Source organism: Rhincodon typus, chromosome 2, assembly GCF_021869965.1.
Source record: "Rhincodon typus isolate 14 chromosome 2, sRhiTyp1.1, whole genome shotgun sequence".
Lineage (NCBI taxonomy): Eukaryota > Metazoa > Chordata > Chondrichthyes > Orectolobiformes > Rhincodontidae > Rhincodon > Rhincodon typus.
In genome coordinates, this window is record NC_063333.1 from 51,485,354 (window position 1) to 51,511,235 (window position 25,882).

Genomic DNA, 25,882 nt, shown 5'->3' on the forward strand with positions numbered 1-25,882 from the left:
TGCCGCCCAAGATGGCAGATTTTCTTAACCCTAAAGAACACAAATGTATCAAATGGATTTTTGTGACAGCTGACGGTGCTTTCACTGTAGGATGTAATCCCCTATCCCTAGAACGTTTGCCTGGGTCTCTGAATTACAATCCACTATGCCACCCACCTCCCTTTGGTTCTGTAACAGCAACTGATATTGAGCAGTTTCTGCAGAGTCAAATCAGTTACTTAGATGTTATACATGATGTCAAGGTGACATTTAATTATACTGGTAACCACAGTGCACACTTTCATATAAATTACATCCCAAAAAGATCAGAAAAACACTGACAAGCAATATTTCAGAAAATTATGAAGCAGCAAATTCTGTGTAGAGGGCTGAGTCAGCAGTTCAGAATTGCACAGAACCTTGAACCCACAGAGACTGTACTCGAAGTGTTTGAGATAAGTGGTGATAGGTCTGCCATTCTGTTAACTGCAACAACAGCATTATCTCCACATCATTGTGAGGCGACTGCGTGGTAGAATGCAATAAGTTTTACTGATAATCATTTAGCTACAATCCACTTACTTCCATCAGTCTTGAGTTATCTCTGTTTCTTGCTAAGATAGCCTTTATTTCATTATTTCTCCAATTATACGAGGCATTAAACATATGAATAACTAAATGTTTAGGCTGGTGGTCTTTACATTGGGAATTGGCCAGCTTTTGTGGAGGTCATACAGTTCTTTGAAACATCCATCATAGTTATTCTTATTCACTGAATGTCCTCTAGCAAGTGAATAATATTCTAGAAAAAATAGGAGCAGAAGAGGATCATTGAACAGATTGAACCTACCAGTTGGCTTCAAGCATTTCTCTTTCACAGTTTCATTTGACCATCTATATGCCACATCCCTTGACATTTCACCGAATGAAAATCTATCAAACACGGTCTTGACAAATTCAATTGACCCAGTTTTCACAGATCATGGGTAAAACAACTTCCAGGTTCTACTACTCTTCAACTAACAAGGCATTTCCTGATTTTACTCTTAAGTGCTCTAACTTTAAATTTAATTTTAAAGATTAACCCTTCTTTCTCTGGATTTCATCATTAAAGAAATTATGAATCCCTTAATGATTTTAAATAGACTAATTTACCACTCCTTAATTCTCCTACTGAGTAAAATAGAAGACAAGTTTAAGCTGCAAGTTCTCGTACTTTAATTCTTTAAACCTTGAAATTCTGGCAAATTGACACTATTCCCTTCCAAGGTTGATATCTCATCTCGTTGCCCAAAACCAAACATAACACTCCAGATGTTTACTGATCAAGGCTCGTTCAACTGAGCCTCACTTCTGAATTGCAACCATCTTGAGATAAGGCCTGCCATTCCATTAGCTTCCCTATTTTCATATTTTTGTTTAATTTTCACAGCTACAAGAATAGAATTTATTATCCTCCACGTGGTGAGAGCATTTAATCCTTTGAGATATGACGGTGGGGGCCATCCTTCTACCATGATTAAATGTTAGGCCCAAACATCTTCAGCTGCTTCATCAATGACCTTCCCTCCATCATAAGGTCAGAAATGGGGATGTTTGCCAGTGATTCCACAATTTTCAGCATGACTCAGATTATGAAGCAGTCATGTTCAAATGCAATAAGCTGTAGACAATGTCCAGGCATGTGCTGACAGGTGGCAAGTAACATTCGTGCCACGCAAATGCCAGGCTATGACCATCACAAATAAGATACAAACTAACCAGTATCCCTTGACATTCAATGGCGTTATTGTAGTGATTGTAACAAGGTTAGCCTTGTGGCAGGTGGCAGAATATGAGTTCCCTGATTGGGGCTGTTAATCTGATCCAATCAGGGAGCCCTGGCTGATTGATCAGAACAGAAGTGTCAGACGTCCTATTGATTCCGACAGCTAGCTCTGTGGGAGCTGGCTCAGTGTCAAGGACTCTCCACATGTAAATAAAGGGTGACTTGATACCGGCCTCTGTGGAGTTACTTCAGTTGCCATTACTGAATTCCCCACTGTCAACATCCTTGGGTTACCATTGACAAGAGAGTCAACTGGACTCACCACATAAACACAGTGGCTACAAGAGCAGGTTAAAGGCTAGGAATACTGTGGCAAGTAACTCTCCTCCTGACTACCTAAAGTCTGTCCACCGTCTACAAGGCACAAGTCAGGAGTGTGATGGAATACTCCCCACTTGTCTGGATGAGCGCAGCCCCAACAACACTCAAGAAACTTGACACCATCCAGGACAAATTAGCCTGCTTGATTGGCACCACACCCACAAGCATCCATTCCCTCCACGCTCAATTACAGCAGTGTGTACTATCTACAAGATGTACAGCAGAAATCCATCAAAGATCATTGTACATAATGTAGTGCCCCCAGCTACTGCTAAAGCTCCAAAATCAGCAGCTTGAATTGCTCCAACCAGAAGTACCATGGCGCACATGGTTCTCAAAACCAACGGGTGTGTCTCGGATTTTCTCACATAGTGCAGGATGTGCATATCATAGGCCTGATTTCCACTGACATATCCTGGTCAAATAGAGCATGGACCTTTACTTTAATTTTGCCTGTATACCTTCTTAAGTACAAAAATCTTTTTTCTATTTATGTCCCAAGTCCCCTCAAATCCGCCACCAGTCTGTTCTTCTGCAACAGTCCTCATTACACTTGCTCCTCTTGATGAATGATATTAAATGCCTCTCACAGGCCCCTCACCTTGCCCACACCTCTCCTGTGTGTCAATCAATCCCTAATCAATGCTAATTCATTATCCACAATACCATGACCTCCTATCATGTGCAATAAAGTTTTGAGTGCCAGCTCAAAATCTAAATATACTACAGCAACCAGTTGCCTTTTATTAACTCTCACAAATTTATCAAAAATGATTTCATTTTCATAAAACCATATTGACTTTCTTTGATTGCATTAAGATTTTCTAAAGGTTCTGCTATTTCTTTCTCTATAAAGGGTTCTAGCATTTTCCCAACACAGATTAAAGGCCAACTAGCCTGTAGTTTTCTGCTTTTTATCTCCCTCCCTCCATGAAAACAGACATCATATTATCTGTTGGAAGTGTCCCCCCTTAGAATCCAGTGTGTTCTGGAGAATTTTGACCAATGCCTTCCCCAACTTTGCATCTACTTCTTTAAAACCCCTGGATGCAAGTCAGTAGGTCCTGATGACTTGTCTGACTTTAGACCCCTTAATTCATCAAACATTTTGTCTCTTGTGACAGAGATTTTTATAATATGCTTTTTTGTATAGGACTTTGCTTATCTGATATCTCTGTGATATTTACAGTTTACTATACCATGAAGACCATTGCAAAATAATTGTTAACATTACATGTTATTTTCAGTTCCCTACCCTTAATTCTCCAGCTCCACCATCCAAGGGTCCCACACTTTCTTCAGCTGCTTTCCTTCTTCGTATATATTCATAGAAGCTCCTGCTAGTCATTTTTATGTTTATTGTCAATTTACATTCATAATCAACTTTCTATCTTAGCTTTTTAGTCATCTTCTGCTGATTCCTAAAAAAAACGAACCCTTTGACCTACCACCAGATTTTGCTCTTTGTATGCCTTAGGTTTTGATTGGATACTCCAAGAATGTTGACTGTCTTTGTTAACCAGGGACAAAAACAAATTTGCTGGAAAAGCTCAGCAGGTCTGGCAGCATCTGTGAAGGAAAAAAACAGAGTTAACGTTTCAGGTCCGGTGACCTTTCCTCAGAACTGAGGAAGGGTCACCGGACCCAAAATGTTAACTCTGTTTTTTCCTTCACAGATGCTGCCGGATCTGCTGAGCTTTTCCAGCAAATTTGTTTTTGTTCCTGATTTACAGCATCCGCAGTTCTTTTGGTTTTTATTTTGTTAACCATGGATTGTTTCTCCTTCTTATCGAATCCTTCTTTTTGACCAGAATAAACTTTTGCTGAGCGTAAAAGAAATATCTGCTTAAATATCTTCTATTGCTTATCTACTGACCTTCCCCTGAGTCTAAGATAACAAGGTGTAGAACTGGATGAACACAGCAGGCCAAGCAGCATCAGAGGAGCAGGAAGGCTGACGTTTCGGGCCTTTGAGTCTATCTTCCCAGCCCACTTTAGACAAATCTTTCTTTGTATGTCTGTGATTATTTTATTTTGTAATTGAGGACACTGATTTGGGACCCATGTTGCTCTCCCTAAAACCTTATTTGAGTTTCTAGCATGTTGTAATCACTAGCCCTTAAGAGGATCTTTAACTTTGAGATATTTTATTTACCCCATTACATGATTACAAGAAATAAAATATCCTGTTTATCAGCAGGTTGTGCAAAGTACAGTTCTAAAAAACAATCCCTGATGGAATCTATAAATTCATCTTCCATGTTACCCTTGCCCATCTGATTTGTCCAGTTAATATCCAGCTTAATATCACCCATGATAAAAAGGCAAATGGAATTTTGTCTGCCATTGCTCGAGGGATGGAGTTTAAAAACAGGGAGGCTATGCTGCAGCTGTATAGGGTCCTGGTGAGGCCACACCTGGAGTACTGTGTACAGTTTTGGTCTCCTTACTTGAGAAGAGATATACTAGCACTGGAGGGGGTGCAGAGGAGATTCACTCAGTTGATTCCAGAGTTGAGATGGTTGGATTATGAGGAGAGACTGAGTAGACTGGGATTATACTCATTGGAATTCAGAAGAATGAGGGGAGATCTTGTAGAAACATGTAAGATTATGAAGGGAATAGATAAAGTGGAGGCAGGGAAGTTGTTTCCGCTAGCAGGTAAAACTAGGACTAGAGGGCATCGCCTCAAAATAAGGGGAAGCAGATGTAGGACTGAGGTCAGGAGGAACTTCTTCACCCAAAGGGTTGTGAATCTGTGGAATTCCCTGCCCAGTTAAGCGGTTGAAGCTGCCTCGCTGAATGTGTTTAAAGCAAGGCGAGATAAATTTTTGAACAGTAAAGGAATTAAGGGTTATGGTGAGTGGGCGGGTAAGTGGAGCTGAGTCTCAAAAAGATCAGACACGATCTTATTAAATGGCGGGGCAGGCTCGGGGGGCCGGATGGCCTACTCTTGCTCCTAGTTCTTATGTTCTTATGATAATTATATTGTCTTGATTACATATCTTCATTATTTCCTGATTTCTGCCTTGTCCTGTAGTGGGGTAACTCTTCATGGGCCTATCGTTGACCCCCACCTATGACCTCTTTTCCTGGTTGTTCCTTATTCCTACCCAAACTCAATTCATCATGATCTATTGCACGTACATCATACTCATTGACACCTTCCATTTTTAACAATGCTATCCATTTTATTTTCCTTTCTGTTTATTCTTCCAAAACATTGAACATCCTAGAACAATGAGTTCCCAGTTTTGGTCACCCTACAATGAAATCTCCATATTAGCTGTCAAGACATATTCACATATTTTTATTTTTGCTGTCAATTCATTTATCATTTTACGAAAGTTGTGTGCTTTCAGATAAACAACCTTAAGCTGTTCCTTTTTACCATTATTACTTATTTTAGTTTTAACTTCTGCTACAGTCTTCTGCATATATTTTCTACCTCTTCCTGTCACACTTAAATTATCATCTGCCTTCTCGCTATACTGTGCCTTTGCTCTCTTAATTTTTTTGATCTTTTAAACTTGCCTTCAATTGAACACCCTCCCCCATTAATTAATTTAAAGCCCTTGCTACAATCCTACTCATGTAACTCATGAATATACTGGTCCCAGCATGATTCAAATTAAGCCTGTACCAAGTACTGGTGCCAGTGCTTCCTGAATTAGAGACTATTTCTTCCACGCATACAACCCTTCTAGATGAAGCATGGGTTTGGAATATGTTAAGGAGCCCTGGTGAATTTCTGCAGTGCATCCTGTAGATAATATATACTGCTGCTACTGTGCGTTGATGGTGGTAAGAGTGGGTATTTGTGAATGTACTTCTTTGTCCTGGATGATGTCAAGCTTCTTAAGTGTTGTTGGAGCTGCATTCATCCAGGATATCAGGGAGCATCCTTCATACTCCTGACTTGTGAATTACAAGTGGTGGACAGATTCTGGGCGATCAGAAGGTGAGTTATTTGTTGCAAGACTCTTAGCCTTTGACCTGGCTGGTTGTAGTTACAATATAGGGTGCTAAATGGCAGGTTGGATTTATCCTGTCTCTTGTGCATAACATATATCTGGGCAATTTTTCAGATTGGTGGGTAGATAGCAGCTTTGTAGGTGTAATTGAACAGTTTGCCTATGGGCACAGTAGGTTCTTCAGCAGTATTGGTGAAATATTGTCCTGTCCCAACACCTTTACAGTATTTAGTGCTTTCAGTTGTTTCTCAATATCACATTGAATGAATTACATTTTCTGTGATGAATGACAAGTGAACAAATTTGGAGTAATGTGGGGCTTTGATGTACATAAATTCTAAAAATAGAATTTTGGTAACACATGTTATTTATAGTGCATGTTTTCTTTTTGTTTAATAAAAGAGAAATCAGATTCCTAAGTAACTAACATTTTCCATACTGTTTGCTGGCCTTATTACATCTGGGTCTCTATTAATATTCTGTTCAGTCTACAGCAGATGATGGCATGAGGCCCTATGGAAATCCCAAGTATTTATGTTTCACTCTTGCAACAATGGTTTGCTCAGCTAGTCATTGGTGGGCCTTTTTATTTCTCTGGTTGGTCATTTGTTTTCAATGTTTGAGTAACTTTGACCACACGATCATCACTGTATAATTTTCCATCATGGAAAATGACTGAGGGAGCTCAACAGGAGCCATTGCAAGCATGTGAAATTGCAAAATTGTTAAGCCTATTAATAACACCAGTAATTAGGTTGTTTTGTAACCTTTTGTATCGAAAGAATCTAATTGCAGAGTTGTGAACATCAGTACTGAGACCCAGAATGTTATACTTTGGCTTTTAATCCCAATGAGGTGGTTCAGAGCCTGTTGTCTGAAGCTACATCCTCCTGAAAAATGAACAAATGGAATAAAGTAGATCTGTTTCTGAAGAGGTGGTCTGAATTGTTCCATAATGTCTGGATATTGTAAGGAATGACTTTTGTCATATGTTGGATGGTTATATCAGTCACAGCTCTCATCAATTCTAATGATTAGAGACAATCTTTTCCATAAAATTTCATTCAATTGGTATCTTAAGTAAGAATGGTGCATTGTGCATTCCCATGAAGTGCATCAGATCTGTAAAAGTAATGGGGATAATTAGATTAAAACGTGTGGTGCTTCATTATATACCACTGTAACATTGGTGGAAGTGAGTCAGAACAGTGATAAATTTGGTTGAAGTATAGAGGATGTTTATGTATCTGGCTTCTTGGGGCAATGGGGAGATTTCTCCTTGCCTAACCAAGTTGTAGGATGTTGGAAGATGCAATCCACGTTCAAAATTGTGACTAAGCCTTCAAAGTGGAACAGGATGAAAAATAAATTCATTATACTATGGCCCTTTCATAACTCTGTAATTCTGTGATGTGATGAATGGAAGTTGAGTGAAGGTATTGTAAATGTGATATTACACGTCTCCTTGCCCTTGTCACTCACAGCTGGTGAGTCTTATTCTAGTGAGGTTCTGAGATGTAAGCAATGTAAGGTATAATGAAAATCATGGCAACAGAAAACAAGATTTGCAGATAGGAATACTTGAATCAACTTGAATATCATAACAAACACGCAATCATCTTGTAAATGTATATTTTCTAGCCATATGAATTTGCACTTTCTTTGTATGTCAGGTCTTACCACAGATTTAAATCCTTCTTCGATATTCTTTTGTATGTATGAAAGATACACTATTGGTTCAGTCTGAACATTTGTTCAGAAATATCTGGACATTTGTTCAGGAAATACGTCACTGTGTTGTAAAATTACATTTTTAATTTGTTAAAAATTACTCTGAAGCTTGCTTCACTGTCTGAATTGTAAATTCATCAAACCACCTTCAGATTTAGAACATACATGTATAGCCATAATGGACAAGTCTGATTTAACCAGAAAGCTCATATCTAGTCCCAGGCAATTCCTTCAACATTTTATGTCCAATTTGTTGGAAGAAGTTGTTCACTAGTCAGGGAAACACTGTATAGTATCACAACATCTGCTGTCACCTTCAGGGAATGGGAGGTGGTGGCTAACTTTACTTTGTTTTGGCAAGAGATAAAGTGAGAGATAAAGTAGTGTTCCTGTGCACCCTTCTACTTAAACTCAAATTGTTGAATTGATTTTACTCAATTTCCTTCTAATTCCTTCGCTCAGATAAAGCCAGACATTGATACATAAATCATTCCAATAAATTTTATCTGGTTGCAAAGCATTTCTTTGGTTTTTAAGCCTATCTCAGCGTCAGGACTGTCAGCTTATTGTTACTTTGCAGATTCTGATGTTTTACAAATATTCCTCTGCTCCACGTCTTTCTAATCTACATATGTATCCTGTCAACTTGCTACCCTCAACCACATCAAGAGAAAAGATAATCTCATTTGCTGTTTGTGGACCTTGCATAGGTGCAAATTAGCTGCCAGCTTACCAACAAAAATAACAGAGACGATAATTCAAAACTAATTCATTAACCCTGAAGAAGTTTGGTGTGTTTAGATGGGATGATAAATGTTGCAAAAATGTAGTTTTTCTCTTGTGTTAAAATTATGCACAACAAATGACCCATATAAACATATTGTTAGCATTAAAAATGGTTAAACTGCAATACTATCACATGCATCTCATCAAATATAAATCTACACATGGAAATCCATTTTTTCTATTATTTTTGGTTTTGCTGGTAGTTCATCATTGATTTTGAACAAAATCACTTTTGTTTGTAATTTCATGTGATTTACTGTTTACCTTCATTAGCTTTTTGATTATATAAGCCTCGCTTCCTTTGAGTTAAATCCTTCATGTTAGCTCCAAAATTTTATCAGCTTTAATTGGTTGTGTAATTCAGTTTGTAACTATGAGTTTGCAGCCAATGTCACTGTAGTGATTATAACGTTCCGGATAAAGAGGTTGTCAGTTGTGTTGTATCATTTATGCTATTTATTGTTTTTCCATGAGGTATCACAAGGAAGCATCTGTATGTCAAGTGTGCAATGACTTTTTTCAGAAATTAATGACTGAATATTGCAAGAATCATTAAGGTCAATTTTTCAAATGTCTATTTTTGGTGCATAGCCTCACCTAGAGTAAGCACTTACTGTGAGTTATATGGCTGAAATATCACATACAGCATCTTATTGATGTCCTAATCTGTGTTTCTGGTGTATTAAACTTTAGAGCCTGGGGAATGCAATCTGAAAATTATTCCTGTAATGTCATGTAGACTTCACTGTGTTAAAATGGCATTATCTGCAAATAAATTCCAACTCCCTTTGATTAAATAATTTCTTCTTGAAAAATATGTTTATTTATGTTCGTATGTAAAATCACTAAGTAAATGGAAGTTGTAGTCATAGAGTCATACAGAGCGGAAACAGACCCTTTGGTCCAACATTTCATTACCGAACAGGTTTCCTAAATTAAAATAGTTCCATTTGTCTATGTTTGGCCCATATACCTCTAAACTTTTCCTATCCTGTCCATATGTCTTTTAGATGTTGTAATTGTACTCACCTCTGCGACTTCCTCTGGCAGTTTGTTCCATATGCAAACCATCCTCCGTGTGAAAAAGTTGCTCCTCAAGTCCTTTTCTCTCTCTCACTTAAATTGTTGTCTCCTTGTCCCTTTAGATCTGTGACACTGCCAACTTCTTCTCTTACATTTCTTGTGAAAGTCCGTAAGAGAGAAATTCATTTTAATAGCACTGCTGCACCTTCTATCCACTCAATACATTTCATTACTCTCACTTATAGGTATTTCCTTGCCCTCTTTGCAGAAAAAGCATATAAACATTGTAACTAGGAGCAGTAGGCTATTTGATTCTTCAAGTTTTGCCATTCAATATAATCATGGCTGACCCTCTATCTCAATGCCATATTCCTACTTTCTCCACATACACCTTGAAGCCTTTAATATCTAAGAACTGATCGACATCTTCCTTGAGTAATGCAGGGAAATGGTCTCCACAGCCTTCTTTTGTAGGAAATTCCAGAGGTTCACTATCCTTTAAGTGAGGGAATGTTTTCTCCTCTGAGTTCTAAATGGCCTAGCCTGTATCCTGAAAGTGTGTCCCCTACTTCTGGACTTCCGAGCCAGGGAAATTATCATCCCTGAGCAAATATGTCAGTCCTGTTAGAGTGTTATATTTTTCAATCAGATCCCAACTCATCCTTTCAAACCCAAGTGAATACGGGCTCAGGTGAACCAATCTCTCCTCAGGACAGTCTTGACATCCCCAGCATTAGGCTAGTCAACTGTCGACGCATGCCCTCTACATCCTTTCTTCGGTAGGAGAGCAACCCTGCAGGGTGTGATCTCACCAAGGCCCTGTATGCCTGCGTAAGATATTTCCACTTCTGGACACAAATCCTTTAACACTGAAGGCCAACAAACCATTTGCCTTCTTAATTCCCGTTACATCTTTCTGTTCACTTTCATTGAATGGTGACAAGGATACCCAGTTCTTTTTGCACATCCATATTGCCCACTATACCACCAGTTAAATCGTACTCTGCCATTCTGTTCTTCATACTGAAGTGTAGAGTCTCACATTTAGCCATGTTGTACAGCTCTTGCCATGTGTTTGCATATCCACTCTACATGCCCAAGTCACCCCACAACCTCTGATCGCAACTCACGATTAAACCCAGTTCTGTGTCATCAGAAAACTTGGAAATGTAGCACGTGATTCACTCATCCAGGTCATTTGAGAAGAGAGTACCGAAGACCAGGGACAGCAATGAAGTGGAGGTGACCCTCCAACTATCTCTGTACTGCCAGCTGCAAAGGAGGAAATGCTGGTGATGACCTGGAATTCAGCGATGGAGTATTCTAGTTATTTAAAGACCTCATTAAATATCACACAGCCATATGGCACAAACAGGCAGTCATGTTGACTTAATGCCAGCAGTCAATGAAATTTGGCCATGTGCGTAATGATAACATCATCTTACCTGGATCACTCTAAATCCTGTCTTTCATCTTTGACAGTCTCATCAGGAAATAATGCAGGAGGAGGATGCAATGTCACAGGATTCCTGTAGACAAGCTTCAACACACACACCTTGCAGTGTCTAGTACAGGTAGTAAGATATTTCATGGTTTCTCATATATCACCAGTAAGAGTATGTAGTGGAGACAGGAACAAAACTAGAGACCGTGTTAGAAGATTATAGTTTGAAAGTTGCACTGGACGCTGAACATCTCAGGTCATCAATGAAGAAGATAATTTTGGAACAGAAGCAGGAAGTTTGTGAGGTGTTGTTTGGCCTATCCGTACACAATGTGCACATTTGAAGAGACAGTGATGGGGCCAGTCTTATGTAAATGCTACAATCCTGCAATGATGCCTACATTCATGGAAAGAGTAGACATCTGCATGGAGCATCACTTGTTGAACCAGAAAATGCTGGCCTTCACTAAAGGCCTGCCAGCTCTGAATGCCATTCTAGAGAGGATTGATGAAAACATAGTATTTGTCCTTTGGCTCCCTAGAGGTCTGTAGAAAAGTGCTATCCAATTCATTGTTAGCAGGGAAGTGTGGAGAAAGCAGATATGGAGGTAGGTACTAAGTTCAATGTCCTTCCACTCATCAACTGTTAATTCCCGTCTCAGTTACAGTCCCTGCAAATTTCCTCCTGACCTGATGACTGAGTCTCTTCATGTACAGATACAGATGGAGCACTCATCAGTGGAGCACTGATTCAGAGCACATAGAACAAATGGATCCCAGCAGACAAGGCAGAGGTCTGAGCAACTCGTCTCTAAATTTTACCAAAGCCACAGGAATTGCGTCATGTAGGGATAATAGAAAAAGGAAGAGTAAAAATGGCAGTTGCACAAAGTTGTGTACTTGGGTGTTTAGCTCAATGTTTCTATTTAGCTTTTCCGCAAAATTAAAATGAGTTATTTGAAACATTTTCCATATCCTCTCTTTTTGCCCGTTGTCTGGTTATGGTCTTCTCATTTATGAATGGTAAGACTAGACAAATCTGAGCATTGGGGCACCATGATTGGGATTCTTTGTTGATATTAATTTTGTTTTGTTCTGGAGGATGTGGAGGCCAAACAGGTTGAGAATTTGGCTGCAGGAGGTGGAAAAATTCATTGCTGAGGCAGAGCCTTGAAACTTCCTCTCAGTTAATTTGTCATTTTAGTGTAGTTCAGCCAAAATGGGCACACAAGACAGGAATTTTTAGCACATTTCCACAACCTTTTGCACTTGAATCAAAGGGATTGAGGGATCCAACATAGGGCAGGTTTATAGCTGGCATATGCCACACCCTTTCTGTTGCTTCTGACACAGATTCTCCCCACCAGCTCCAACCCTTAGCCTTTGATTGGCTGCTAGCTCTCACTGGGAAGGGACTTCTGCCCCTAGGGATTTGATTACAGAGGAAGGCTTGAGGGCTGTCCTCTAAGGAGTTAGTTTGGGTGTCTAGTCCCCTTTGCAGCAAGCACAGGAGACAGCTGACAAAAATGGAAGATTCTGCCCCATGTTTCTTTGAAGGGGTGCATAAGTGAATTTATAATTTCATTCTTAATTAGTCCTTGATAACAGCTTAAAAACATTTGTGTATTTTTTTTGTATGAATTATTCCCAGGATGAAATTTAGGAGTGGAGGCAAAGATGATTTCATTCTTGTTAATGCACAAGATTACTCTTTGCTTTGGAAGGTGACTAGCCTTTTATACAATTTCACCATTTTTATTTCTATTTGAGACTGATTCAACGCTAGTGAACCATTAGAAATTACTTTACTGGCCCAAAGATATTCTAGCTTTTTAAATTCTAAATTCTATTTAGATCTCAAAATCAAACTTCTACATTTTATTTCCTAACTAATAGTGAATGAACTATAGTTTTTCTGGGCAAATTTCAGTATATCTTGATTTATACACCTACATCATAATGATACTATGGGCTAATTGTTGATTTTAAATATAAAAATATATCTGAGAGGATTCATTTTTAAGCACCATCTATGAAGCTGTTATGTGGCTTTCCATTTGTCGGTTCCATGAATGTAAAGTTCATTTGATTCTGTTTAGAAGTTATAATAGTGAGTCATCAAATCATTTCCGTTCCACTGTGCAGAGATTTAGGTCACACTTTTGTGCCTCTCTAGAGATGTGTTGAAACCAAGCTGCTTGTTCTGGAATAAGTCATTGCTCGTGTTGATTGAATCAGGTTGTCACAATAAGGTCAGTGGTTTTTGGCTGATGCTACCATGTTTCCAGGAGCCCTGCACAATTATTGTAGTGACAGCAGTGGCTTTCCATCGATGAGTGAGATGTCCAAAACTGCAGGTGCCCTGTTTGTGAAGCAGCTGTCAAACTATCTTGTTAGGACGGTTTTCTAGGTCGTTTACTTTTCTGTTAATTAATATAAGCCTGATCCAATACAACTACCTTAATATATTCTGAGCAAAATCTCTTTTTGTTTCACATAGATCTTGGGAATATTTCTGCACTGAATGCAAAATGAATTATTTTGGTTATTCAGTCATTTATAATTATGTAAGAAAAGCAGCAGACCTATATATATTGTATATTAGACAAGATAACTCTTACACTACAAAAGGACACTATGTCATTATATACCTGTATCAATTATAGAGTCATAGCGACATGCAGCATGGAAATAGACCCTTCAGTCAAACCTGTCCATGCTGACCATAATCCTAATCTAAATTAGTCCCACCTGCCTACACTTGGCCCATATCCGTCCAAACATTTTCTATTCATGTACATGTCCAAATGTCTTTTAAATGTTGTAACTGTACCCGCATCCACCAGTTCCTCTGGAAGTTCATTCCACACACGAACCACTGTCTGTGTAAAACAATTGACCCTCATGTCTTTTTTAAATCTTTCTCCTTTCACCTTAAAAATATGGCCCCTAGTCTTGAAATTCCCCACCCTAGGGAAGAGATACCTGCCATTCAACTTATCCACACCCTTCATGATTTTATAAACCTCTGTAAGGTCACCCACAGCCTCCTATGCTCCAGTGAAAAAAATCCCAGCCTATTCTCCTCGAAACAGCAATCTAATTTCTCTTGCTCCTGCAATCTCCCCTTATCTCTGCAATTTCTTTGCATTAAATTTTGTTCTTATTTGTTAATGGGGATGGGCGCGTGGATGTTGCTGTTAAGATTCTTTGTTACCCATCTCTAATTGTCTTCGACAGGATGAAGGTGAGCCACCTTCCTGAACTGCTGCAGTCCATGTGGTATGAGTATACCCCATAACGATATTAGGTAAGGAGTTCCAACATTCTGACCCAGTGACAGTGAAGGAAAGGTGATGTATTTCAAGCTGAGGGTAATGTGTGGAGATTATTTATCCACTACTCTTTTGAAACTTTCTTTCTACTTGCTTCCAAACTTTTGGATAATGCATTCTAAGTGAGGATAAGGTTGGTTATCAATGGCTCTTGTTGCTCTGGTCTGTAAACGCCATAGGTCTCACAATTGGAGATGGGATTGTCAATGTCCTTTGAGATCTCAGGCCACCAAACCACTGACAAAAATCTGGATCTTCACTTAGAGATCTTCAAGTGTCATTGGTGCAGCTTTCCTGGGATAACATTCTGCAGCGAAGCTGGAATGGCTACTTGTTCATTATACATGTATACATTGTCCAAAATTGCATAATACTATCAAAATATGCTTTCATGACGAGCCCAGTGGGCTTCAGTGTGGCCAACCTTTTACATAATACCAATGGATGCTGAGACACCCTGTTAGATCTATCTCTGTCAATGTGACACAATGGACTGAATTTTGTGAACAAACATAATACCATACCTAGTAAAACTGTTAACCATCCCTCTGAAGCGTACATCTGCCATTGTTTGCAGTTTTCCTTGCATAAATAAAATTTCATAGGGGAACTTCACGAGAGAAATCAAAATCTTTGTATTCTTGGAGGCATTCTTGCTAGTTCTACAACTTCCAATAGAGAAACCAGAGATTTGTGATCTGTTTCCACACCCACTTTCAGATCAAGGATGTAGTCATGTAACCAAGACAGCCTCCTTCTCAATCACAGCATATTGTGTGTCTGATAATGCTGTGATGTGTAATAGGCTAGTTTATGACACCCATCTGGTTGCTCCTGGAGCAGCACTGCTACGAATCCTGTGGCAGCTATGATGGTTGATTAGAGCAGTTTATAGTGTACAGATAGATCCATGGATATCCTTGATCCTCTGAAAAGAATTCTCTTGATGCTGTTTCTATACCAATTTTGCATCTTTTTGAGCGTTTGTCCCAAATGTTCAGAAAAATGAGGCAAAATGTTACCAACTAGTTCACCATCCCTAAGAATCTTTGGAGATCCTGCACAGACTTTTGATTGGGAAGCTTCACAATGGGATTCATTTTCTGAGGATCCACCATTATGCCATTGCTGTTGTCAGTTCTGAGAGCTGAAAAAAAATTCTTTGAGAATTCAGACGTCTTTAAGGGTGACCTTGTTGATGGTAAGTGTTTCAGGACTGCATGCACTCTCTGATCATGCTCTTCAGCTATTTCTCCATGTATCAACATATCATCCACATGGCACATGACTTCTGAGATGATCAAAAGTTGTAATATGTGAAAACATATCTTCCAAATGGAGCTTTGAATGTTGTAAGTAATCTTAATGACTTGTCCGTTGGAACCTGTCAGAATCTATTAGTTGCATTGAGTTTTGTGAAAACTCTAGCTTTGGACATGTTAACCACACTGTCATCAATTGTAGACATTGGGTAAGATTTCTCTCAAATAAGCCTGTTGTGCTCTGCAAGGCAAACACAAATTTGAATAGTCCATTAGGCTTGGGTTCAAAAATCATAGCTGAGTAACAGTCCATTGGTTTCAGGATTGGAAAATGACACCCATTCTTGTAATTTCTGCAAGTTGCAATCATTCAATTATGGGTTGCCTGTGTATATAGACATAAGGGTTTTGGTATCTTTCTTCAGTGGAATGCTGTATTCAACATCCTTTAATCTTAAAAAAAGATTTAGAGCATTCCTGTTCAAAGGAGCTTCTTAGCATTTGCTGTTTAATCTCTTTGAAAGAGATTGAGAACAAGGCATCTTTTTCTATTTGAGTGAGAATTCTTCATTGTGATGTATGAACAGGTTTTATACTATTTGATTTGTAGCATTCCATATGTCTACTAGAACATATAGTTTCACTGTTGCTAGCTGTAGATGGTGTTTTCTCAATCTTGGCTCACTATCTGATAGTGTACTGACACTGAACCCAGTGTCTAATTTGAATTTTGTGAGATGGCTACTGACATAAATAGTTTGCCAAAATGTAAGGCCTGGATCACCCATCTCCCCTAGAATCATTCAGGCTTCCTTCTGTTAGAGACTGCTCCACATCATTGTTTGGGTGGCTACTTGATTTCTAAAGCAGTTTTTAGGGCAAGTCAACAAAAGAGTTGATCTGTAATTGATCTGTAATCTACATTTCAATACAAGGAGGCAAGTGAACAAAGCAGATGAGTGGAGGGCACGGATAGATACTTGCAAGTTTGATATCAGAATTATGATAGGAACCTACTTAAAAGAGAATTGAAACAACTGTGAAAAGTTAGAATACGCTTGAAAGAACATCAATTCAGGCCAAATGAGTTGAACTGAGGGCATTCAGATTACTGAGTGTATAGCAATTCTCAAACAGAAGGGAATAGAAGAGTCACAGTGTCAGCAAAATTCTCAGAAGTGCAGAACAAAGGGGCAGTATTATAAAGGATTTTCTTGGGATAAATTCAGTGTAAATTGTAAAGACAATGCCTTATTGTTTTCGTAATTTTTAAAACTGTGAACTGAAATGAGAAAGAAGTGTTTTGAAACGTGGGGATTCATGAAGATGACTGCTTGTTTTGAAAGTAAGGAATTTGATACCTATTGTAAATGCTATTTGTGCAGCTGTGGGTTTCAGCAATGTGCTGATGAACTGGAGCTAAGAGGTTGTTTACAAGTGAAGCTGATTTGTGTGGATTAGTGGCCAGTTGTCAATAATAAAGGTCATCTGCCTGACAACAACAATGTGATTGGTTGTCAGGTAGCTGAGACAGAGAGAAGACAAGACAGAGAGAAGTTAGTCAATCCAGAGGAGAAACCAGCAGGTCTGTAGCAGACAGAAAACTCTCTTTCTTTCAGTTCTCTGCACTTTGAACCTGAAGAAAACCAGTTTATCTTTCCTTCAGCAAGTGCTACCAGTTGTGGCTTTGAATTGGTTAAATCAGGGACGTTCCATAAGCAAAGCAGCCACAAACCAGTGGAAGCATTCAGAAAGAAGAAGGTTGAGGAGAAACCTCTGGATTAATAAGAATAAGCCATCAGATCTTATGAACAAATAACATAGAACTGTTTTTCCAGATCTGCTCCCAAGGCCACATGTATTTTCCTCCTGTTTATGTTTATCTGTCTTTTTGTTTGTGCAAGGAGGAGTTTATAAAGAGCTTGGAGTTTTAATTTGTACAATTTGTAAGATTTAATTTAATTATTTGTCTATTGCTAGAATCAAAATGCCTGTTCTGGCTAAAGTGAAGTACAGAAATGTGCTCTGTACCTTCAATCAAACTTGGTCTAAAAATCAGGTAGTTTGGGGATTTCATACATTGCTTGAAAAAAAAATTTAAAAATTAAAGATTAAAAACATAATTGTGATTACCTTGGGAACAGTGGGGCTTGATTTCCAACATGCCATTACAGTGAGCCATGACAAAATAAATAAATGGTGGAGAATTCCTACATTACAACCAGAAGAATTTTATTCGCCAGTAAATAGTAATCCCAACAAGAAACACAGCAATTTGACATCTGTCCATATGGAATGACCACAGTTAGCTGTAAGTGTTATATATGGGAGATCATCTTAATGGTATTGATCATAATTCACTTAGATTTAGATTAGTTATGAAAAAACAATAGCGATAGAGAAAGATTTTTTTTAAATCTGAGAAAGGCCAATTTCATTAAGCTCTGATATGATTTAACAAAAGCAGACAGGCAGCACCCATTTGAAAGTAAATCAGTGTCAGACCAGTGGGAGGCATTCAAGGAGATGCAGAGAGTGCAGAACAAATATATTTGCACAAAGAAAAAGACTCAGAAATAACAACTCCCTTGAATGTCAAAGACCTTGCAGAGGAGGATAAGGCAAAAAAAAGGAAAACTTATGTCACATGCCAAGAGTTCAATACAGCAGAGTGGTGTAAGGAATTTGGGAAGGTGAAATTAAAGGGGAATTTTAGAATATAAAGAAAGAGCATGAAAATTTAATGCCAATATAATCAGGAAAATCCAAAGATATTTCATAAATTAATAAAACACAAGAGTATAGGAAAGAGGAGGGTGAAGTAGGGTCAGACACCAAAGTGATTTTGAGGCAGAAAATGAATATTTTGCTTTTTTTCACTCAATCATGGGATGTATGTGTCACTGACTAGGGCAACATTTATTGTCCATCCTAATTGACTTGGCATAGATGGTGGTGAACTGCTTTTTTGAATTGTTGTTTCTTTGAGGTATAGATGCACTCCCAATGCTGATCGGAAGGGAGTCCCAGGATTTTGGCTCAGTGACAGTGAGGAAAAGGTGATATAGTTTGAGTCTGTTATCACAAAGAGAAGGAGGAAACAGACCATGGAAGTAAGGAGGTCAAGGCTTGTGCATTCATAACATGATCAAACAGATTGCGAATAAATTTGCAAATCACTCTAATACCAATGGCATGCAGTAAAAAGGGAGGGATTTTTGATTAGCTATGTGATTGGAAGAAATTCTGATCATCTGTCATCACTATTGATAGCTCTGGGCTGCAAGGTGCATATAAAAGTGCATATTGCCACAGCAGCTCAAACTTTGGGGCTTGGGGTGGGGCAGAGTTTGAGATGGGGTGGGGATGGATGAGTGTTGTGGATCAGATTGGCAACAATAGCAGAGAGTTTAATCCCTGTTCTGGCTGAAGTGAATTCAGGATCTGCTTCCTTTCCCTACCTGTGGTGTAGTCTATGATACTGGGTTGGACCTTTCTTTGGGAAGTGAACTGAACAAAAAGATAACATAGTGAAGAAAGAAAGGTTAAGGTGTTTCAAATCCTTACAAGTGGATAAAACACTAGTTCAGGGTGAAATCTATATCCTAAAGTGTTAAAGTTAACAAGAGAAAAATTAACAGAAATGCTAAGGTTTATATTCCAAATCTTCTCTGGCTACAAGCACAGCACTGGAGGACTGCTAACATTGTACAATATTTTTTAAAAAGGGAGGAAAGGGTAGCACTGGTAATTTATAGCCAGCCTGATCTCATTGTTGGACAAATGACTGGAAAACATTCATTGATTCATTAAAGAAAGGTCATGACTCACTGATTTGATTGAATTTTTGAGGAGATAGAAAAGAAGTTTGATGAGGTAGTCTGTTTGATGTTGTCTACATGGCCTTTAGCAAGATTTTCGAGCAGAAGCCACATAGCAGACTGTCTAGAAAATTGAATTATCGTAAGATCCAAAAGAAAGTGGCAGGTTGAATCTGAAGTGGGCTGAGGGGCAGAAAACAAAAGGTAACGGCCAACTGGTGCCTTAATGGTAGTAGGATCTTTCCAAGGCAGTTCCAGACAGCTTAGTACTGGGCCACTCGCTGTTGTGGTATATATCAATGAATGAGATTTAAATGTAGGACGGTAAGATTAAGAATGCAGATTGACATTGGGATGTGTGGGATGTTCAGATAGTACCTAGCTGCAGGATGGAGTGGAATCACTGGCCCTCATTCCCTACTGTTGGATCCAAGTGCCACACACTGGCACACTGTCTCAGCTGCCCCGGCAAAACTTAATGAAGGGAAAAAAAATGATTATGACAGCAAACAGTCGGACGTCTTCCTTAGTAAAGGCAACACCTGGGATTGAAATATTCCAAGTGACCAAAATAATCATTAAATTCTAGACCAAAGATAATCAACACCATAGAACCTCTACAGTGCAAACAGAAAACATTCGCCCCATCAAGTCTGCACCAACCCTCTGAAGAGCATCCCACAAGACCCAGCCCTCAACACGATCCACAGATTTACCATACTTGAAATGTTAATTCTGTTTCTCTCTCCACAGATGCTGCCAGACCTGTTGAGTTTCTTCAGCATTTTCTGCTTTTATTTCAGATTTCCAGCATTTCAGGATCTTGCCTTTATTCAAGCAGTAAGCTGGTGAAATTTTACTATTATAGGTTGCAAATGTGTTTATTACAGAAATAATTCATAGCCCTTTTAGGCACTTTTAATCAGAGGGCCAGATATTCCCCTCCTGATACTGAACAAGCCTGTATTGGGAAGTGCAAACTAAAGTCATGCAGGGCTTCAATTTAAAAATAGTGTCTACTGGGAATTGGCTGTTATTTTCCTCAGAGAAAGACATTTTCAGGTTGTAATCCAATGTACATGTATTGGAAACAATGGTCATGGGATCAGCATTTAAATGTCTGCTGCAAACGCAGTTTTCCCTGATGCTGGTATTTTCATAGGAATGTGTGGGTTTGTGAAGGCTATTTGTGAGCCTTGGAAGGAAGCCTGATATGGAGTCAGGAACCTTTCACAAGTCATTTTGAAAGGTCTTGTCAAATTCAAATATCATAACACAATGGTGCATGATGATTTACATATGTTTTCAATGCAATGATTGATCAATGGACATTGTCCATAAAATAGAGTTGTAGAGTCATAGAGTCATACAGCACAGAAACAGGCCCTTTGGTCCAACCAGTCCATACCAAACATAATCCCAAACTAAACTCGTCCCACCTGCCTGCTCCAGGCTCATATCCCTCCAAACCTTTCTTGTTCATATATCCATTCAAATGTCTTTTAAACGTTGTAATTGTACCCGCATCCATCACTTCATCAGGAAGTTCATTCCACACGCAAACTCTGCATAAAAAATTTGCCTCTTACATATTTTTTTAAATCTCACTCCTCTCAAATTAAGAATGTGCCCCCTAGTCTTGAAATTCCCCATCTTAGGAAAAAGACAACTACCATCAACTCTATCTATACCTCTCATTATTTTAGAAACTCAGGTCACCTCTCAACCTCCTACACTCCAGTGGAAAAAGTCCCAGCCTATCCAGCCTTTCCTTATAACTCAAACCTTCCATATCCAACAACATCCTGGAAAATCTCTTCTGAACCCTCTCCAGCTTGATAATATCCTTCCTATAACTGGTCGACCAGAACTGAACACAGTACTCCAGAAGAGGCCGCATGAATGTCCTGTACAACCTCAACATGACTTCCCAACTCCTATACTCAAAGGACTGAGAAATGAAGGCAAGCATACCAAACGTCTTTTTAACCATCCTGACTATATGTGATGCAAACACCGTTTTTCACCCCATTGACCCATTTGATCAAAATCCCTTTGTAATCTTAGAAAACCTTCTTCACTGTCAACAATGCCATCAATGTTGGTGTCATCTGCAAACTTAGGTAGTTGGCCATTAAATTTATCATCATTATGTGACTGCTTTCATACATAACAGTACATTATCCAGTAGGTCACATATTCTTCTGAATTCAACAGTATTGGGAATCAGATTTAAAAGGGTAATTGTGACACTGTGGTTTGAGTTTTACAATTATTTGAATTTGAGAAAGTCTTCCAATCTTTGAAAAATGAAACAAACAGATGTCAGTCTTTTATGTTTAGAACATCATTGAAACTTTTAAAAAAAAATGTCTCGTCAACTTATCAAGCAACTTGAAACACTGTATGGTATTGAACTGAACTCAAGCGAACTACACAGGTGCTTAAAAATCTGTAGAGACAAATCAAACAAAACAGCAACATTTCGAATCATTGTTTATTCAGACATATGTGTTTATTATGAATGCTAAGCCCAGGAGGGATTGCTGACAGTGTTATGGATTGAACTGAGCCCTTCTTTTGATTGAGCTTCATGAGAGATAATAGGGTTTTCTGATGAGGTTTTTGAATCTGTATTTATTTTGACAGATTAATGAGCACTTTAAATGAATGGCTTTTGAAAAGGAGTTTGAAATGATGTGTTTTATTGACATTAATATGAGTTTCTAAGAGGAATGCATTTTTTAGAAATTATTGTTTGAAAGACTAATTGTTTTCTTTTTCAATTTCCTGAGCATTTCAAAGACCTCCCTGTGTTATCAAATAGCTCATGAGTTTTGTATATTGTAGATAGTGGGTGACTGAGTGTGGAGGATGTGGTGGGGCATGGAGGATGGATGGGAGCATGCAGAGCTTGGAGAGGGCCATGGGACAGTTGGGGAGATTGAAAGGTATGAGGGGATACAGCTAGGAGCTATAGCAACCATGTTGAGAGCTGGGCCTATGTCCCACTGAACAAAGATGGACCTGCGTTGCAGACAGTTCAGAGGCGTTTTACTAGATTGATACCTGGATGAGTGAGTTCTCTTCTGAGGACATATTAACAGCAGTTCTTGTTTCCACTGTAGTTCAGAAGAATGAGACGTGACTTGGTTTAGCATCCTCAATGATTTTGACAAGGTGAATGTGGAAAAGATGTTTTCTCTTGTGGTTATTCGAGAGCAGGAGACACTGTTTTAAAATTTGGGAAGGCCTAGGTGGCTCATAAACTGTTGATTTTATATGCATAATTTTTAATTTTAGTTGCTGTAAGTTTGGATTGTGGTTCTGAATTAAAAACTTCTGGGTTTTTCTGTCTGTCTGAATTTAATGATTAACTGGTAAATATTTCTGTAAAGGTAATTTATTTTTAAAAATCAGTCTTTTGAAGCCTGACTATAGAGTGAATGGATTTTGTACACTAATGGACTTTGTTTATTTCAGATTATTTGCTACCCAGCGTGGTAAATAATAGGGCCTCCAAGTCTTGTTCTAGATGTGATTTTGGTTTCGATTTTGTCTTTGGGTAGTAGTTGCCCCTATGAAGATCTTGGCTATATAGAGCAGTCCTTCTAAGAACGGGATGATAGATTTTGTAAAATAGATTGTCTTAGAGTGAAAAGTTCGTGTTCGTCCCAGACTAAAAGTCAGATCAGCCATGATCTTGCTGAAAGATAGAACAGGCTTAAAAAGATGAATGGCCCACTCTTGTTCCTTGTTCATATGTTTGTATGTTTGTAGAAATGCTGGGATAAAAACTGGAAGTGGTTACTTCGGATGAGTATATTGAAGCTCAGTTGTATGACAGTTCTAGGAAAAAGCTATCTGCAGTTCCAGTTTAAAAGTTGAAGTCACAAGTGAATTAAACCTAACAAGGTGTTAGGTGCAGAGAGCCTGGTGTAAGTACGATACCAGTGATGTTTTGGGAGTTATACTATGAGTGGTTTGGATATTATACAAAAGTGGAGAGCGGTGGGGAGAGTTGTTCATTCCTGCCCTTTTGTTTGCTTCCACAGTCTGAGGTAAGGGTCCCTTGATCAGGGCTATGAGATATGGTCACTGACAGAACCAGTAAATTTTTAGTGCTTGTAACAGAACAGTTGGACTTAATGGGCTGATTAGCCTCTTTCCACACTGCAGGTTTTCTATGATGCTATAATTACTGAAGGAAAATGGTAGACTACAGATGGAAGACTTTTTGGAAGAGGACTTGTTTCCCTTGAAGAAAGCAAGAGAAAACCACCTTGTGATTCTTTTCCTTAATGACATTACTCAGTAAATGTGAATGGGAGTCTCCCACAAGCAGTGAAGAGGAAGATGCAAGACTGCAAGGGATGGATAAATAAACAAGGGACCAGTCCTTAGGGAGATCAAAACACTCTTGACTGTTGTCTATAAGTTTCCTGAATTAAATATTGGAAAAGCACTGCAAAAAATCATTAAACTGAATTATTTCCTAAATAATGGAGTGACAGCAACCAATTTATTTGTAAGTTAATGGGGAAATCACATTTTAGAAGTTTTAAAAATTGCCTATTGGTGTATTTGGGTCTAAATAGGAGCATAATATTTGCAGTCTTCTTGAAAACCCAAAGACATAAGCAAATGCTCACAATCATGATTAATTTGATTGAGGGACATGATGAGTTTTGCTGACAAGGCCAGTTTGAAATGCTTTTTTTTATTGAATGACAACAAAAGACTGCTGAAGCTCTTTCTATGCTGAATGTAATTTGTGCTGGAAATTTGTTGACCTTTTGTGCTGGTTCAGCAGATTTCAGCTGCATTACACTGAAAAAAAGAAAGCATAAACCAATGGAAACAGTAAAACAATGGAAAATGATGAGGTAACAAGGTGTAGAGCTGGATGAACACAGCAGGCCAAGCAGCATCATAGGAGCAGGAAGGCTGACGTTTGTTGGGGTGGCTGATCAATTTTCATTCGGTTTGTTCAGTGTGATAGTGACAAGGTAGATCTTGATTTTTGCTCCTATCGGTACTGGATATCGAGGTGGGGCAGTATTGAAGATAACAGTGCCTACCTCATCCCTGGTTCCCAGTTTCCTCTTGCCCCGGACCACTTTGGCGAAGGAAGGATAGTTGCGGGTGCTGGTGGGGGGTAGAGCGTATGTGTGAAGATGAGGAAATTGATAGTGGTGGTGTTGTAAGAGTTACCGGCCTGCTTTTTTTTAATTCATTCACGGGATGAGGGTATCACTGGTTAGGCGAGCATTCATTGCCAATCCATGATTGCCCAGGGGGAAGTTAAGGGTAAATCATATTGCTGTGAATCTGGAGTCATATGTGGACCAGACCAGGTAAGAATGGCAGTTTCCTTCCTTAAAGGACACCAGTGAACCAGATGGGTTTTTCCGACAATCAACAATGGATTCATCGTGATCATTAGACTCTTATTTTTAGATTTTTATTGAATTCAAATTCCACCAACTACCATGGCAAGTTTTGAACCAGGGTCTCCAGAACATTATTACAGAGATAGTAGGAACTGCCGATGCTGGAGAATCTGAGATAACAAGGTGGAGAGCTGGATAAACACAGCAGGCCAAGCAGCATCAGAGGAACAGGAAAACTGATGTTTCGGATCTAGACATATTCTTCAGAAATGGGGGAGGGGAAGGGGATTCTGAAATAAATAGGGATAGAGGGGGAGGTGGATAGAAGATGGATAAAGGAGAAGATAGGTGGAGAGCAGACAGACAGGTCAAAGAGGCGGGGATGGAGCCAGTAAAGGTGAGTGTAAGTGGGGAGTTAGGGAGGGGATAGGTCAGTCCAGGGAGGACAGACAGGTCAAGGAGGCGTGATGAGGGTAGTAGGTAGGAGATGGGGGTGGGCCTTGAGGTGGGAGGAGTGGATAAGTGGGAGGACAGGTTAGGAAGGCGGGTACGAGCTGGGCTGGTTTTGGGATGCGGTCGGGGGAGGGGAGATTTTGAAGCTTGTGAAGGCCATATTGATACCATTGGGCTGCAGGGTTCCCAAGCAGATGCTGTTCCTGCAACCTTCGGGTGGCATCGTTGTGGCACTGCAGGAGGCCCAGGATGGACATGTCGTCCAAGGAGTGGGAGGGGGAGTTGAAATGGTTCACAACTGGGAGGTGCAGTTGTTTGTCGCGAACCCAGCGTAGGTGTTCCACAAATCAGTCCCCAAGCCTCCACTTGGTTTCCCTGATGTAGAGGAGGCCACAACGGGTACAGCGGATGCAGTATACCACATTAGCAGATGTGCAGGTGAACATCTGCTTGATGTGGAAGGTCTTCTTGGGGCCTGGGATGGGGGTGAGGGGGGAGGTGTAGGGCAGGTGTAGCACTTCCTGCGGTTGCA

General features: G+C 39.3%; 1 long non-coding RNA gene across 1 annotated transcript; it reads left to right on the top strand.

Moving 5' to 3' along the window:
- The first annotated feature begins 13,223 nt into the window (after positions 1–13,223).
- LOC125485214 lies at positions 13,224–23,963 on the top strand. Its single transcript, XR_007263951.1, has 3 exons — positions 13,224–13,338; positions 14,327–14,396; positions 23,684–23,963. It is a non-coding gene; the product is annotated as an uncharacterized LOC125485214 (long non-coding RNA).
- The last annotated feature ends 1,919 nt before the right edge of the window (positions 23,964–25,882 follow it).